Source organism: Vicugna pacos, unplaced genomic scaffold (assembly GCF_048564905.1).
Source record: "Vicugna pacos unplaced genomic scaffold, VicPac4 SAC-SAT, whole genome shotgun sequence".
In the NCBI taxonomy this organism is placed as follows: Eukaryota; Metazoa; Chordata; class Mammalia; order Artiodactyla; family Camelidae; genus Vicugna; species Vicugna pacos.
The window spans coordinates 23,234,890-23,250,239 of record NW_027328721.1 but is presented as its reverse complement, the minus strand read 5'-3'; positions in this window follow the sequence as shown (position 1 = coordinate 23,250,239).

Genomic DNA, 15,350 nt, shown 5'->3' with positions numbered 1-15,350 from the left:
GCCTCCCCAAGGTCAGGGAAAGTATTTCTCGGACTTCCCCGAACAGGGAACACCTGTGACTGAAGAGAGCTGCGTGGAGTTGTCTCTCGAGCTGCCCCACGCACTGACAATGGTTCCGCAATCCTGAGCGTGGGGAGGTTCCACCAAAGTCGGCAGCGCTTGGGGTCTAACGGAATGCCTAAGCTCGTCTCCCCTGAGGGTTTTCCTAATGTCTCTGTACCAGGGAATGCTAGGGGGGTTTGCAGGATATCCCAGTGACAGAGGATGCCTCCCCAAGTTCAGGGAAGATATTTATCGGACTTCATCGAACAGGGAACACCTGTGACTGAAGAGAGCTGCGTGGAGTTGTCTCTCGAGCTCCCCCACGCACTGACAATTGTTCCGGAATCCTGAGCGTGGGGAGGTTCCACCAACGGTCGGCAGCGCGTGGGTTCTAACGGAAAGCCTAAGCTCGTCTCCCCTGAGGGTTTTCCTAATGTCTCTGTGCCAGGGAATGCTAGGGGTGTTTGCAGGATATCCCAGTGACAGAAGCTGCCTCCCCAAGATCAGGGAAGGTATTTCTCGGACTTCCCCGAACAGGGAACACCTGTGACTGAAGAGAGCTGCGTGGAGTTGTCTCTCGAGCTCCCCCACCCACTGACAATGGTTCCGGAATCCTGAGCATGGGGAGGTTCCACCAACGGTCGGCAGCGCGTGGGTTCTAACGGAAAGCCTAAGCTCGTCTCCCCTGAGGGTTTTCCTAATGTCTCTGTGCCAGGGAATGCTAGGGGGATTTGCAGGATATCCCAGTGACAGAGGTTGCCTCCCCAAGGCCAGGGAAGTTATTTCTCGGACTTCCCCGAACAGGGAACACCTGTGACTGAAGAGAGCTGCGTGGAGTTGTCTCTCGAGCTCCCCCACGCACTGACAATAGTTCCGGAATCCTGAGCGTGGGGAGGTTCCAAAAACGGCCGGTAGCGCGTGGGTTCTAACGGAAAGCCTAAGCTCGTCTCCACTGAGGGTTTCCCTACTGTCTCTGTGCCAGGGAATGCTAGGGGTGTTTGCAGGATATCCCAGTGACAGAGGCTGCCTCCCCAAGGTCATGGAAGGTATTTCTCGGACTTCCCCGTACAGGGAACAACTGTGACTCAAGAGAGCTGCGTGGAGTTGTCTCTCGAGCTCCCCCACGCACTGAAAATGTTTCCGGAATCCTGAGCGTGGGGAGGTTCCACCAATGGTCGGCAGCGCGTGGGTTCTAAAGGAATGCCTAAGCTCGTTTCCCCTGAGGTTTTTCCAAATATCTCTGTGCCAGCGAATGCTAGGGGTGTTTGCAGGTTATCCCAGTGACAGAGGCTGCCTCCCCAAGGTCAGGGAAGGTATTTCTCGGACTTCCTCGAACAGGGAACAACTGTGACTGAAGAGAGCTGCGTTGATTTGTCTCTCGAGGTCCCCCACGCTCTGACAATGGTTCCGGAATCCTGAGCGTGGGGAGGTTCCACCAACGGTCGGCAGCGCTTGGGTTCTAACGGAAAGCCTAAGCTCGTCTCCCCTGAGGGTTTTCCTAATGTCTCTGTGCCAGGGAATGCTAGGGGGGTTTGCAGGATATCCCAGTGACAGAGTCTGCCTCACCAACGACAGGAAAGGTACTTCTCGGACTTCCCCGAACAGGGAACAACTCTGACTGAAGAGAGCTGCGTGGAGTTGTCTCTCGAGCTCCCCCACGCACTGACAATGTTTCCGGAATCCTGAGAGTGGGGAGGTTCCACCAACGGTCGGCAACGCGTGGGATCTAACGGAAAGCCTAAGATCGTCTCCCCTGAGATTTTTCCTAATATCTCTGTGCCAGGGAATGCTAGGGGGGTTTTGCAGGATTTCCCAGTGACAGAGGCGGCCTCCCCAAAGTCAGGGAAGATATTTCTCGGACTTCCCCGAACAGGGAACTCATGTGACTGAAGAGAGCTGCGTGGAGTTGTCTCTCAAGCTCCTCCACGCACTGACAATGGTTCCGGAATCCTGAGCGTGGGGAGGTTCCACCAACGGTCGGCAGCGTGAGGGTTCTAACGGAAAGCCTAAGCTCGTCTCCCCTGAGTGTTTTCCTAATGTCTCTGTGCCAGGGAATGCTAGGGGGGTTTGCAGGATATCCCAGTGACAGAGGCTGACCCCCAAATTCAGGGAATGTATTTCTCGGACTTCCCCGAACAGGGAAAACCTGTGACTGAAGAGAGCTGCGTGGAGTTGTCTCTCGAGCTCCCCCACGCACTGACAATGGTTCCACAATCCTGAGCGTGGGGAGGTTCCACCAAAGGTCGGCATCGCTTGGGTTCTTACGGAATGCATAAGCTCGTCTCCCCTGAGGGTTTTCCTAATGTCACTGTGCCAGGGAATGATAGGGGGGTTTGCAGGATATCCCAGTTACAGAGGCTGCCTCCCCAAGGTCACGGAAAGTATTTCTCGGACTTCCCCGAACAGGGAACACCTGTGACTGAAGAGAGCTGCGTGGAGTTGTCTCTCGAGCTCCCCCACGCACTGACAATGGTTCCGGAATCCTGAGCGTGGGGAGGTTCCACCAAAGGTCGGCAGCGCTTGGGGTCTAACGGAATGCCTAAGCTCGTCTCCCCTGAGGGTTTTCCTAATGTCTCTGTGCCAGGGAATGCTAGGGGGTTTGCAGGATATCCCAGTGACAGAGGATGCCTCCCCAAGGTCAGGGAAGTTATTTCTCGGACTTCCCCGAACTGAGAACATCTGTGACTGAAGAGAGCTGCGTGGAGTTGTCTCTCGAGCTCCCCCACGCACTGACAATGGTTCCGGAATCCTGAGCGTGGGGAGGTTCCACCAACGGTCGGCAGCACGTGGGTTCTAACGGAAAGACTAAGCTCGTCTCCCCTGAGGGTTTTCCTAATGTCTCTGTGCCAGGGAATGCTAGGGGTGATTGCAGGATATCCCAGTGACAGAGGCTGCCTCCCCAAGGTCAGGGAAGTTATTTCTCGGACATCCCCGAACAGGGAACACCTGTGACTGAAGAGAGCTGCGTGGAATTGTCTCTCGAGCTCCGCCACGCACTGACATTGGTTCCGGAATCCTGAGCGTGGGGAGGTTCCACCAACGGACGGCAACGCATGGGTTCTAACGGAAAGCCTAAGCTCGTCTCCCCTGAGGGTTTTCCTAATTTCTCTGTGCCAGGGAATGCTAGGGGGATTTGCAGGATATCCCAGTGACAGAGGATGCCTCCCCAAGGTCAGGGAAGGTATTTCTCGGACTTCCCAGAACAGGGAACACCTGTGACTGAAGAGAGCTGCGTGGAGTTGTCTCTCGAGATCCACCACGCACTGACAATGGTTCCGGAATCCTGAGCGTGGGGAGGTTCCAGCAACGATCGGCAGCGCGTGTGTTCAAACGGAAAGCCTAAGCTCGTCTCCCCTGAGGGTTTTCCTAATGTCTCTGTGCCAGGGAATGCTAGGGGGGTTTGCAGGATATCCCAGTGACAGAGGCTGCCTCCCCAAGGTCAGGGAAGGTATTTCTCGGACTTCCTCGTACAGGGAACACCTGTGACTGAAGAGAGCTGCGTGGAGTTGTCTCTCGAGCTCCCCCACGCACTGACAGTGATTTCGGAATCCTGAGCGTGGGGAGATTCCACCAAAGGTAGGCAGCGCGTGGGTTCTAACGAAATGCCTAAGCTCGACTCCCCTTAGAGTTTTCCTAATGTCTCTGTGCCAGGGATTGCTAGGGGTGTTTGCAGGATATCCCAGTGACAGAGGCTGCCTCCCCAAGGTCAGGGAAGGTATTTTGCGGACTTCCCCGAACAGGGAACACCTGTGACTGAAGAGAGCTGCGTGGAGTTGTCTCTCGAACTCAACCACGCACTGACAATGCTTCCGGAATCCTGAGCGTGGGGAGGTTCCACCAACGGTCGGCAGCGCCTGGGTTCTAACTGAATGCCTATGCTCGTCTCCCCTGAGGGTTTTCCTAATGTCTCTGTGCCAGGGAATGCTAGGGGGGTTTGCAGGATATCCCAGTGAAAGAGGCTGCCTCCCCAACGTCAGGGAAGGTACTTCTCGGACTTCCCCGTACAGGGAACACCAGTGAATGAAGAGAGCTGCGTGGAGTTGTCTCTCGAGCTCCCCCACGCACTGACAATGTTTCCGGAATCCTGAGCGTGGGGAGGTTCCATCAACGGTCGGCAGCGCGTGGGTTCTAACGGAAAGCCTAAGCCCGTCTCCCCTGAGGGTTTTCCTGATGTCTCTGTGCCAGGGAATTCTAGGGGGGTTTGCAGGATATCCCAGTGAAAGAGGCTGCATCCTCAAGATCAGGGAATGTATTTCTCGGACTTCCACGAACAGGGAACAACTGTGACTAAAGAGAGCTGCGTGGAGTTGCCTCTCGAGCTCCCAGACGCACTGAAAATGTTTCCGGAATCCTGAGCGTGGGGAGGTTCCACCAATGTTCGGCAGCGCGTGGGTTCTAAAGGAATGCCTAAGCTTGTATCCCCTGAGGGTTTTCCTAATGTCTCTGTGCCAGGGAATGCTAGGGGGGTTTGCAGGTTATCCCAGTGACAGAGGCTGCCTCCCCAAGGTCAGGGAAGTTATTTCTCGGACTTCCTCGAACAGGGAACAACTGTGACTGAAGAGAGCTTCGTGGAGTTGTCTCTCGAGCTCCCCCACGCACTGACAATGATTCCGGAATTCTGAGCGTGGGGAGGTTCCACCAACGGTCGGCAGAGCGTGGGTTCTAACGGAATGCCTAAGCTTGTCTCCCCTGAGGTTTTTCCTAATATCTCTGTGCCAGGGAATGCTAGGGGGGTTTGCAGGATATCCCAGTGACAGAGGCTGACCCACAAATTCAGGGAAGGTATTTCTCGGACTTCCCCGAACAGGGAAAACCTGTGACTGAAGAGAGCTCCGTGGAGTTGTCTCTCGAGCTCCCCCACGCACTGACAGTGATTCCGGAATCCTGAGCGTGGGGAGGTTCCACCAACGGTAGGCAGCTCGTGGGTTCTAACGGAATGCCTAAGCTCGTCTCCCCTGAGGATTTTCCTAATGTCTCTGTGCCAGGGAAACTAGGGGGGTTTGCAGGATATCCCAGTGACAGAGGCTGCCTCCCCAAGGTCAGGGAAAGTATTTCTCGGACTTCCCCGAACAGGGAACTCCTGTGACTGAAGAGAGCTACGTGGAGTTGTCTCTCGAGCTCCCCCACGCACTGACAATGGTTCCGGAATCCTGAGTGTGGGGAGGTTCCACCAACGGTGGGCAGCATATTGGTTCTAACGGAATGCCTAAGCTCGTCTCCCCTGAGGGTTTTCCTAATGTCTCTGTGCCAGGGAATGCTAGGGGGGTTTGCAGGATATCCCAGTGACAGAGGCTGCCTCCCCAAGGTCAGGGAAAGTATTTCTTGGACTTCCCCGAACAGGGAACACCTGTGACTGAAGAGAGCTGCGTGGAGTTGTCTCTCGATCTGCCCCACGCACTGACAATGGTTCCGCAATCCTGAGCGTGGGGAGGTTCCACCAAAGGTCGGCAGCGCTTGGGGTCTAACGGAATGCCTAAGCTCGTCTCCCCTGAGGGTTTTCCTAATGTCTCTGTGCCAGGGAATGCTAGGGGGGTTTGCAGGATATCCCAGTGACAGAGGATGCCTCCCCAAGTTCAGGGAAGATATTTATCGGACTTCATCGAACAGGGAACACCTGTGACTGAAGAGAGCTGCGTGGAGTTGTCTCTCGAGCTCCCCCACGCACTGACAATGGTTCCGGAATCCTGAGCGTGGGGAGGTTCCACCAACGGTCGGCAGCGCGTGGGTTCTAACGGAAAGCCTAAGCTCGTCTCCCCTGAGATTTTTCCTAATGTCTCTGTGCCAGGGAATGCTAGGGGTGTTTGCAGGATATCCCAGTGACAGAAGCTGCCTCCCCAAGGTCAGGGAAGGTATTTCTCGGACTTCCCCGAACAGGGAACACCTGTGACTGAAGAGAGCTGCGTGGAGTTGTCTCTCGAGCTCCCCCACCCACTGACAATGGTTCCGGAATCCTGAGCATGGGGAAGTTCCACCAACTTTCGGCAGCGCGTGGGTTCTAATGGAAAGCCTAAGCTCGTCTCCCCTGAGGGTTTTCCTAATGTCTCTGTGCCAGGGAATGCTAGGGGGGTTTGCAGGATATCCCAGTGACAGAGGTTGCCTCCCCAAGGCCAGGGAAGTTATTTCTCGGACTTCCCCGAACAGGGAACACCTGTGACTGAAGAGAGCTGCGTGGAGTTGTCTCTCGAGCTCCCCCAGGCACTGACAATGGTTCCGGAATCCTGAGCGTGGAGAGGTTCCAAAAACGGCCGGTAGCGCGTGGGTTCTAACGGAAAGCCTAAGCTCGTCTCCACTGAGGGTTTCCCTAATGTCTCTGTGCCAGGGAATGCTAGGGGGGTTTGCAGGATATCCCAGTGACAGAGGCTGCCTCCCCAAGGTCATGGAAGTTATTTCTAGGACTTCCCCGTACAGGGAACAACTGTGACTCAAGAGAACTGCGTGGAGTTGTCTCTCGAGCTCCCCCACGCACTGACAATGGTTCCGGAATCCTGAGAGTGGGGAGGATCCACCAACGGTCGGCAACGCGTGGGATCTAACGTAAAGCCTAAGATCGTCTCCCCTGAGATTTTTCCTAATGTCTCTGTGCCATGGAATGCTAGGGGGGTTTGCAGGATATCCCAGTGACAGAGGCGGCCTCCCCAAGGCCAGGGAAGATATTTCTCGGACTTCCCCGAACAGGGAACTCATGTGACTGAAGAGAGCTGCGTGGAGTTGTCTCTCAAGCTCCTCCACGCACTGACAATGGTTCCGGAATCCTGAGCGTGGGGAGGTTCCACCAACGGTCGGCAGCGTGAGGGTTCTAACGGAAAGCATAAGCTCGTCTCCCCTGAGAGTTTTCCTAATGTCTCTGTGCCAGGGAATGCTAGGGGGTTTGCAGGATATCCCAGTGACAGAGGATGCCTCCCCAAAGTCAGGGAAGTTATTTCTCGGACTTCCCCGAACTGGGAACACCTGTGACTGAAGAGAGCTGCGTGGAGTTGTCTCTCGAGCTCCCCCACGCACTGACAATGTTTCCGGAATCCTGAGCGTGGGGAGGTTCCACCAACGGTCGGCAGCACGTGGGTTCTAACGGAAAGCCTAAGCTCGTCTCCCCTGAGGATTTTCCTAATTTCTCTGTGCCAGGGAATGCTAGGGGTGTTTGCAGGATATCCCAGTGAAAGAGGCTGCCTCCCCAAGGTCAGGGAAGTTATTTCTCGGACTTCCCCGAACAGGGAACACCTGTGACTGAAGAGAGCTGCGTGGAGTTGTCTCTCGAGCTCCCCCACGCACTGACAATGTTTCCGGAATCCTGAGCGTGGGGAGGTTCCATCAACGGTCGGCAGCGCGTGGGTTCAAACGGAAAGCCTAAGCTCGTCTCCCCTGAGGGTTTTCCTGATGTCTCTGTGCCGGGAATGCTAGGGGGTTTTACAGGATATCCCAGTGCCAGAGGCTGCCTCCCCAAGATCAGGGAAGGTATTTCTCGGACTTCCCCGAACAGGGAACACCTGTGACTGAAGAGAGCTGCGTGGAGTTGTCTCTCGAGTTCCCCACGCACTGACATTGGTTCCGGAATCCTGAGCGTGGGGAGGTTCCACCAAAAGTCGGCAGCGCTTGGGGTCTAACGGAATGCCTAAGCTCGTCTCCCCTGAGGGTTTTCCTAATGTCTCTGTGCCAGGGAAAGCTAGGGGTGTTTGCAGGATATCCCAGTCACAGAGGCTGCCTCCCCAAGGTCAGGGAAGGTATTTCTCGGACTTCCCCGAACAGGGAACACCTGTGACTGAAGAGAGCTGCGTGGAGTTGTCTCTCGAGCTCCCCCACCCACTGACAATGGTTCCCGAATCCTGAGCGTGGAGAGGTTCCACCAACGGTCGGCAGCGCGTGGGTTCTAACGGAAAGCCTAAGCTCGTCTCCCCTGAGGGTTTCCCTAATGTCTCTGTGCCAGGGAATGCTAGGGGGGTTTGCAGGATATCCCAGTGACAGAGGCTGCCTCCCCAAGGTCAGGGAAGTTATTTCTCGGACTTCCCCGAACAGGGAACACCTGTGACTGAGAGAGCTGCGTGGAGTTGTCTCTCGAGCTCTCCCACGCACTGACAATGATTCCGGAATCCTGAGCGTGGGGAGGTTCCATCAACGGTTGGCAGCGCGTGGGTTCTACCGGAATGCCTAAGCTCGTCTCCCCTGAGGATTTTCCAAATGTCTCTGTGCCAGGGAATGCTAGGGTTGTTTGCAGGATATCCCAGTGACAGAGGCTGACCCCCAAATTCAGGGAATGTATTTCTCGGACTTCCCCGAACAGGGAAAACCTGTGACTGAAGAGAGATGCGTGGAGTTGTCTCTCGAGCTCCCCCACGCACTGACAATTGTTCCACAATCCTGAGCGTGGGGAGGTTCCACCAAAGGTCGGCAGCGCTTGGGTTCAAACGGAATGCATAAGCTCGTCTCCCCTGAGGGTTTTCCTAATGTCTCTGTGCCAGGGAATGATAGGGGTGTTTGCAGGATATCCCAGTGACAGAGGCTGCCTCCCCAAGGTCAGGGAAGGTATTTCTCGGACTTCCCCGAAGAGGGAACACCTGTGACTGAAGAGAGCTGCGTGGAGTTGTCTCTCGAGCTCCCCCACGCACTGACAATGGTTCCGGAATCCTGATCGTGGGGAGGTTCCACCAACGGTCGGCAGCGCGTGGGTTCAAACGGAAAGCCTAAGATCGTCTCCCCTGAGGGTTTCCCTAATGTCTCTGTGCCAGGGAATGCTAGGGGGGTTTGCAGGATATCCCAGTGACAGAGGCTGCCTCCCCAAGGTCATGGAAGGTTTTTCTCGGACTTCCCCGAACAGGGAACTCCTGTGACTGAAGAGAGCTGCGTGGAGTTGTCTCTCGAGCTCCCCCACGCACTGAAAATGTTTCCGGAATCCAGAGCGTGGGGAGGTTCCACCAATGGTCGGCAGCGCGTGGGTTCTAAAGGAATGCCTAAGCTCGTCTCCCCTGAGGGTTTTCCGAATGTCTCTGTGCCAGCGAATGCTAGGGGTGTTTGCAGGTTATCCCAGTGACAGAGGCTGCCTCCCCAAGGTCAGGGAAGGTATTTCTCGGACTTCCTCGAACAGGGAACAGCTGTGACTGAAGAGAGCTGCGTTGAGTTGTCTCTCGAGGTCCCCCACGTTCTGACAATGGTTCCGCAATCCTGAGCGTGGGGAGGTTCCACCAACGGTCGGCAGCGCGTGGGTTCTAACGGAAAACCTAAGCTCGTCTCCCCTGAGGGTTTTCCTAATGTCTCTGTGCCAGGGAATGCTAGGCGGGTTTGCAGGATATCCCAGTGACAGAAGCTGCCTCACCAACGTCAGGGAAGGTACTTCTCGGACTTCCCCGAACAGGGAACAACTGTGACTGAAGAGAGCTGCGTGGAGTTGTCTCTCGAGCTCTCCCACGCACTGACAATGATTCCGGAATCCTGAGCGTGGGGAGGTTCCACCAACGGTCGGCAGCGCGTGGGTTCTACCGGATTGCCTAAGCTCGTCTCCCCTGAGGATTTTCCAAATGTCTCTGTGCAAGGGAATGCTAGGGTTGTTTGCAGGATATCCCAGTGACAGAGGCTGCCTCCCCAAGGTCATGGAAGGTATTTCTCGGACTTCCCCGTACAGGGAACAACTGTGACTGAAGAGAGCTGCGTGGAGTTGTCTCTCGAGCTCCCCCACGCACTGAAAATGTTTCCGGAATCCTGAGCGTGGGGAGGTTCCACCAATGGTCGGCAGCGCGTGGGTTCTAAAGGAATGCCTAAGCTCGTCTCCCCTGAGGTTTTTCCGAATGTCTCTGTGCCAGCGAATGCTAGGGGTGTTTGCAGGTTATCCCAGTGACAGAGGCTGCCTCCCCAAGGTCAGGGAAGGTATTTCTCGGACTTCCTCGAACAGGGAACAGCTGTGACTGAAGAGAGCTGCGTTGAGTTGTCTCTCGAAGTGCCCCACGCTCTGACAATGGTTCCGGAATCTTGAGCGTGGGGAGGTTCCACCAACGATCGGCAGCGCGTGGGGTCTAACGGAATGCATAAGCTCGTCTCCCCTGAGGATTTTCCTAATGTCTCTGTGCCAGGGAATGCTAGGGGGGTTTGCAGGATATCCCAGTGACAGAGGCTGCCTCCCCAAGGTGACGGAAGGTATTTCTCGGACTTACCCGAACAGGGAACACCTGTGACTTAAGAGAGCTGCGTGGAGTTGTCTCTCGAGCTCCCCCACGCACTGACAATGGTTCCGGAATCCTGAGCATGGGGAGGTTCCACCAACGGTCGGCAGCGCGTGGGTTCTAACGGAAAGCCTAAGCTCGTCTCCCCTGAGGGTTTTCCTAATGTCTCTGTGCCAGGGAATGCTAGGGGGATTTGCAGGATATCCCAGTGACAGAGGTTGCCTCCCCAAGGTCAGGGAAGGTATTTCTCGGACTTCCCCGAACAGGGAACACCTGTGACTGAAGAGAGCTGCGTGGAGTTGTCTCTCGAGATCCCCCACGCACTGACATTGGTTCCGGAATCCTGAGCGTGGGGAGGATCCACCAACGGTCGGCAGCGCGTGGGTTCTAACGGAAAGCCTAAGCTCGTCTTCCCTGAGGGTTTTCCTAATGTCTCTGTGCCAGGGAATGCTAGGGGGGTTTGCAGGATATCCCAGTGACAGAGGCTGCCTCCCCAAGGTCAGGGAAGTTATTTCTCGTACTTCCCCGAACAGGGAACACCTGTGAATGAAGAGAGCTGCGTGGAGTTGTCTCTCGAGCTCCCCCACGCACTGACAATGGTTCCGGAATCCTGAGATTGGGGAGGTTCCACCAACGGTCGACAGCGCGTGAGTTCTCACGGAATGCCTAAGCTCGTCTCCCATGAGGGTTTTCCTAATGTCTCTGTGCCAGGGAATGCGAGGGGGGATTGCAGGATATCCCAGTGACAGAGGCTGCCTCCCCAAGGTCAGGGAAGTTATTTCTCGGACTTCCCCGAACAGGGAACACCTGTGACTGAAGAGAGCTGCGTGGAGTTGTCTCTCGAGCTCCCCCACGCAGTGACAATGGTTCCGGAATCCTGAGCGTGGGGAGGTTCCACCAACGGTCGGCAGCGCGTGGGTTCTAACAGAATGCCTAAGCTCGTCTCCCCAAAGGGTTTTCCTAATGTCTCTGTGCCAGGGAATTCTAGGGGGGTTTGCAGGATATCCCAGTGAAAGAGGCTGCATCCTCAAGGTCAGGGAAGGTATTTCTCGGACTTCCACGAACAGGGAACAACTGTGACTAAAGAGAGCTGCGTGGAGTTGTCTCTCGAGCTCCCAGACGCACTGAAAATGTTTCCGGAATCCTGAGCGTGGGGAGGTTCCACCAATGTTCGGCAGCGCGTGGGTTCTAAAGGAATGCCTAAGCTTGTATCCCCTGAGGGTTTTCCTAATGTCTCTGTGCCAGGGAATGCTAGGGGGGTTTGCAGGTTATCCCAGTGACAGAGGCTGCCTCCCCAAGGTCAGGGAAGTTATTTCTCGGACTTCCTCGAACAGGGAACACCTGTGACTGAAGAGAGCTTCGTGGAGTTGTCTCTCGAGCTCCCCCACGCACTGACAATGATTCCGGAATCCTGAGCGTGGGGAGGTTCCACCAACGGTCGGCAGAGCGTGGGTTCTAACGGAATGCCTAAGCTTGTCTCCCCTGAGGGTTTTCCTAATATCTCTGTGCCAGGGAATGCTAGGGGGGTTTGCAGGTTATCCCAGTGACAGAGGCTGACCCACAAATTCAGGGAAGGTATTTCTCGGACTTCCCCGAACAGGGAAAACCTGTGACTGAAGAAAGCTCCGTGGAGTTGTCTCTCGAACTCCCCCACGCACTGACAGTGATTCCGGAATCCTGAGCGTGGGGAGGTTCCACCAACGGTAGGCAGCTCGTGGGTTCAAACGGAATGCCTAAGCTCGTCTCCCCTGAGGATTTTCCTAATGTCTCTGTTCCAGGGAAACTAGGGGGGTTTGCAGGATATCCCAGTGACAGAGGCTGCCTCCCCAAGGTCAGGGAAGGTATTTCTCGGACTTCCCCGAACAGGGAACTCCTGTGACTGAAGAGAGCTACGTGGAGTTGTCTCTCGAGCTCCCCCACGCACTGACAATGGTTCCGGAATCCTGAGCGTGGGGAGGTTCCACCAACGGTCGGCAGCGCGTGGGTTCTAACGGAAAGCCTAAGCTCGTCTCCCCTGAGATTTTTCCTAATGTCTCTGTGCCAGGGAATGCTAGGGGTGTTTGCAGGATATCCCAGTGACAGAAGCTGCCTCCCCATGGTCAGGGAAGGTATTTCTCGGACTTCCCCGAACAGGGAACACCTGTGACTGAAGAGAGCTGCGTGGAGTTGTCTCTCGAGCTCCCCCACCCACTGACAATGGTTCCGGAATCCTGAGCATGGGGAGGTTCCACCAACGGTCGACAGCGCGTGGGTTCTAATGGAAAGCCTAAGCTCGTCTCCCCTGAGGGTTTTCCTAATGTCTCTGTGCCAGGGAATGCTAGGGGGGTTTGCAGGATATCCCAGTGACAGAGGTTGCCTCCCCAAGGCCAGGGAAGTTATTTCTCGGACTTCCCCGAACAGGGAACACCTGTGACTGAAGAGAGCTGCGTGGAGTTTTCTCTCGAGCTCCCCCACGCACTGACAATGGTTCCGGAATCCTGAGCGTGGGGAGGTTCCAAAAACGGCCGGTAGCGCGTGGGTTCTAACGGAAAGCCTAAGCTCGTCTCCACTGAGGGTTTCCCTAATGTCTCTGTGCCAGGGAATGCTAGGGGGGTTTGCAGGATATCCCAGTGACAGAGGCTGCCTCCCCAAGGTCATGGAAGTTATTTCTCGGACTTCCCCGTACAGGGAACAACTGTGACTCAAGAGAGCTGCGTGGAGTTGTCTCTCGAGCTCCCCCACGCACTGAAAATGTTTCCGGAATCCTGAGCGTGGGGAGGTTCCACCAATGGTCGGCAGCGCGTGGGTTCTAAAGGAATGCCTAAGCTCGTTTCCCCTGAGGTTTTTCCTAATATCTCTGTGCCAGCGAATGCTAGGGGTGTTTGCAGGTTATCCCAGTGACAGAGGCTGCCTCCCCAAGGTCAGGGAAGGTATTTCTCGGACTTCCTCGAACAGGGAACAGCTGTGACTGAAGAGAGCTGCGTTGAGTTGTCTCTCGAGGTCCCCCACGCTCTGACAATGGTTCCGGAATCCTGAGCGTGGGGAGGTTCCACCAACGGTCGGCAGCGCGTGGGTTCTAACGGAAAGCCTAAGCTCGTCTCCCCTGAGGGTTTTCCTAATGTCTCTGTGCCAGGGAATGCTAGGGGAGTTTGCAGGATATCCCAGTGACAGAGTCTGCCTCACCAACGTCAGGGAAGGTACTTCTCGGACTTCCCCAAACAGGGAACAACTCTGACTGAAGAGAGCTGCGTGGAGTTGTCTCTCGAGCTCCCCCACGCACTGACAATGGTTCCGGAATCCTGAGAGTGGGGAGGATCCACCAACGGTCGGCAACGCGTGGGATCTAACGGAAAGCCTAAGATCGTCTCCCCTGAGATTTTTCCTAATGTCTCTGTGCCAGGGAATGCTAGGGGGGTTTGCAGGATATCCCAGTGACAGAGGCGGCCTCCCCAAGGTCAGGGAAGATATTTCTCGGACTTCCCCGAACAGGGAACTCATGTGACTGAAGAGAGCTGCGTGGAGTTGTCTCTCAAGCTCCTCCACGCACTGACAATGGTTCCGGAATCCTGAGCGTGGGGAGGTTCCACCAACGGTCGGCAGCGTGAGGGTTCTAACGGAAAGCCTAAGCTCGTCTCCCCTGAGAGTTTTCCTAATGTCTCTGTGCCAGGGAATGCTAGGGGGGTTTGCAGGATATCCCAGTGACAGAGGCTGCCTCCCCAAGGTCAGGGAATTTATTTCTCGGACTTCCCCGAACAGGGAACACCTGTGACTGAGAGAGCTGCGTGGAGTTGTTTCTCGAGCTCTCCCACGCACTGACAATGGTTCCGGAATCCTGAGCGTGGGGAGGTTCCACCAAAGGTCGGCATCGCTTGGGTTCTAACGGAATGCATAAGCTCGTCTCCCCTGAGGGTTTTCCTAATGTCTCTGTGCCAGGGAATGCTAGGGGTGTTTGCAGGATATCCCAGTCACAGAGGCTGCCTCCCCAAGGTCAGGGAAGGTATTTCTCGGACTTCCCCGAACAGGGAACACCTGTGACTGAAGAGAGCTGCGTGGAGTTGTCTCTCGAGCTCCCCCACACACTGACAATGGTTCCCGAATCCTGAGCGTGGAGAGGTTCCCCCAACGGTCGGCAGCGCGTGGGTTCTAACGGAAAGCCTAAGCTCGTCTCCCCTGAGGGTTTCCCTAATGTCTCTGTGCCAGGGAATGCTAGGGGGTTTTGCAGGATATCCCAGTGACAGAGGCTGCCTCCCCAAGGTCAGGGAAGTTATTTCTCGGACTTCCCCGAACAGGGAACACCTGTGACTGAGAGAGCTGCGTGGAGTTGTCTCTCGAGCTCTCCCACGCACTGACAATGATTCCGGAATCCTGAGTGTGGGGAGGTTCCACCAACGGTAGGCAGCGCGTGGGTTCTAACGGAATGCATAAGCTCGTCTATCCTGAGAGTTTTCCTAATGTCTCTGTGCCAGGGAATGATAGGGGGGTTTGCAGGATATCCCAGGGACAGAGGCTGCCTCCCCAAGTTCAGGAAAGGTATTTCTCGGACTTCCCCGAACAGGGAACACCTGTGACTGAAGAGAGCTGCGTGGAGTTGTCTCTCGAGCTCCCCCACCCACTGACAATGGTTCCCGAATCCTGAGCATGGAGAGGTTCCACCAACGGTCGGCAGCGCCTGGGTTCTAACGGAAAGCCTAAGCTCGTCTCCCCTGAGGTTTTTCCTAATGTCTCTGTGCCAGGGAATGCTAGGGGGGTTTGCAGGATATCCCAGTGACAGAGGCTGCCTCCCCAAGGCCAGGGAAGTTATTTCTCGGACTTCCCCGAACAGGGAACACCTGTGACTGAAGAGAGCTGCGTGGAGTTGTCTCTCGAGCTCCCCCACGCACTGACAATGGTTCCGGAATCCTGAGCGTGGGGAGGTTCCAAAAACGGCCGGCAGCGCGTGGGTTCTAACGGAAAGCCTAAGCTCGTCTCCCCTGAGGGTTTCCCTAATGTCTCTGTGCCAGGGAATGCTAGGGGGGTTTGCAGGATATCCCAGTGACAGAGGCTGCCTCCCCAAGGACTTGGAAGGTATTTCCCGGACTTCCCCGTACAGGGAACAACTGTGACTGAAGAGAGCTGCGTGGAGTTGTCTCTCGAGCTCCCCCACGCACTGAAAATGTTTCCGGAATCCTGAGCGTGGGGAGGTTCCAC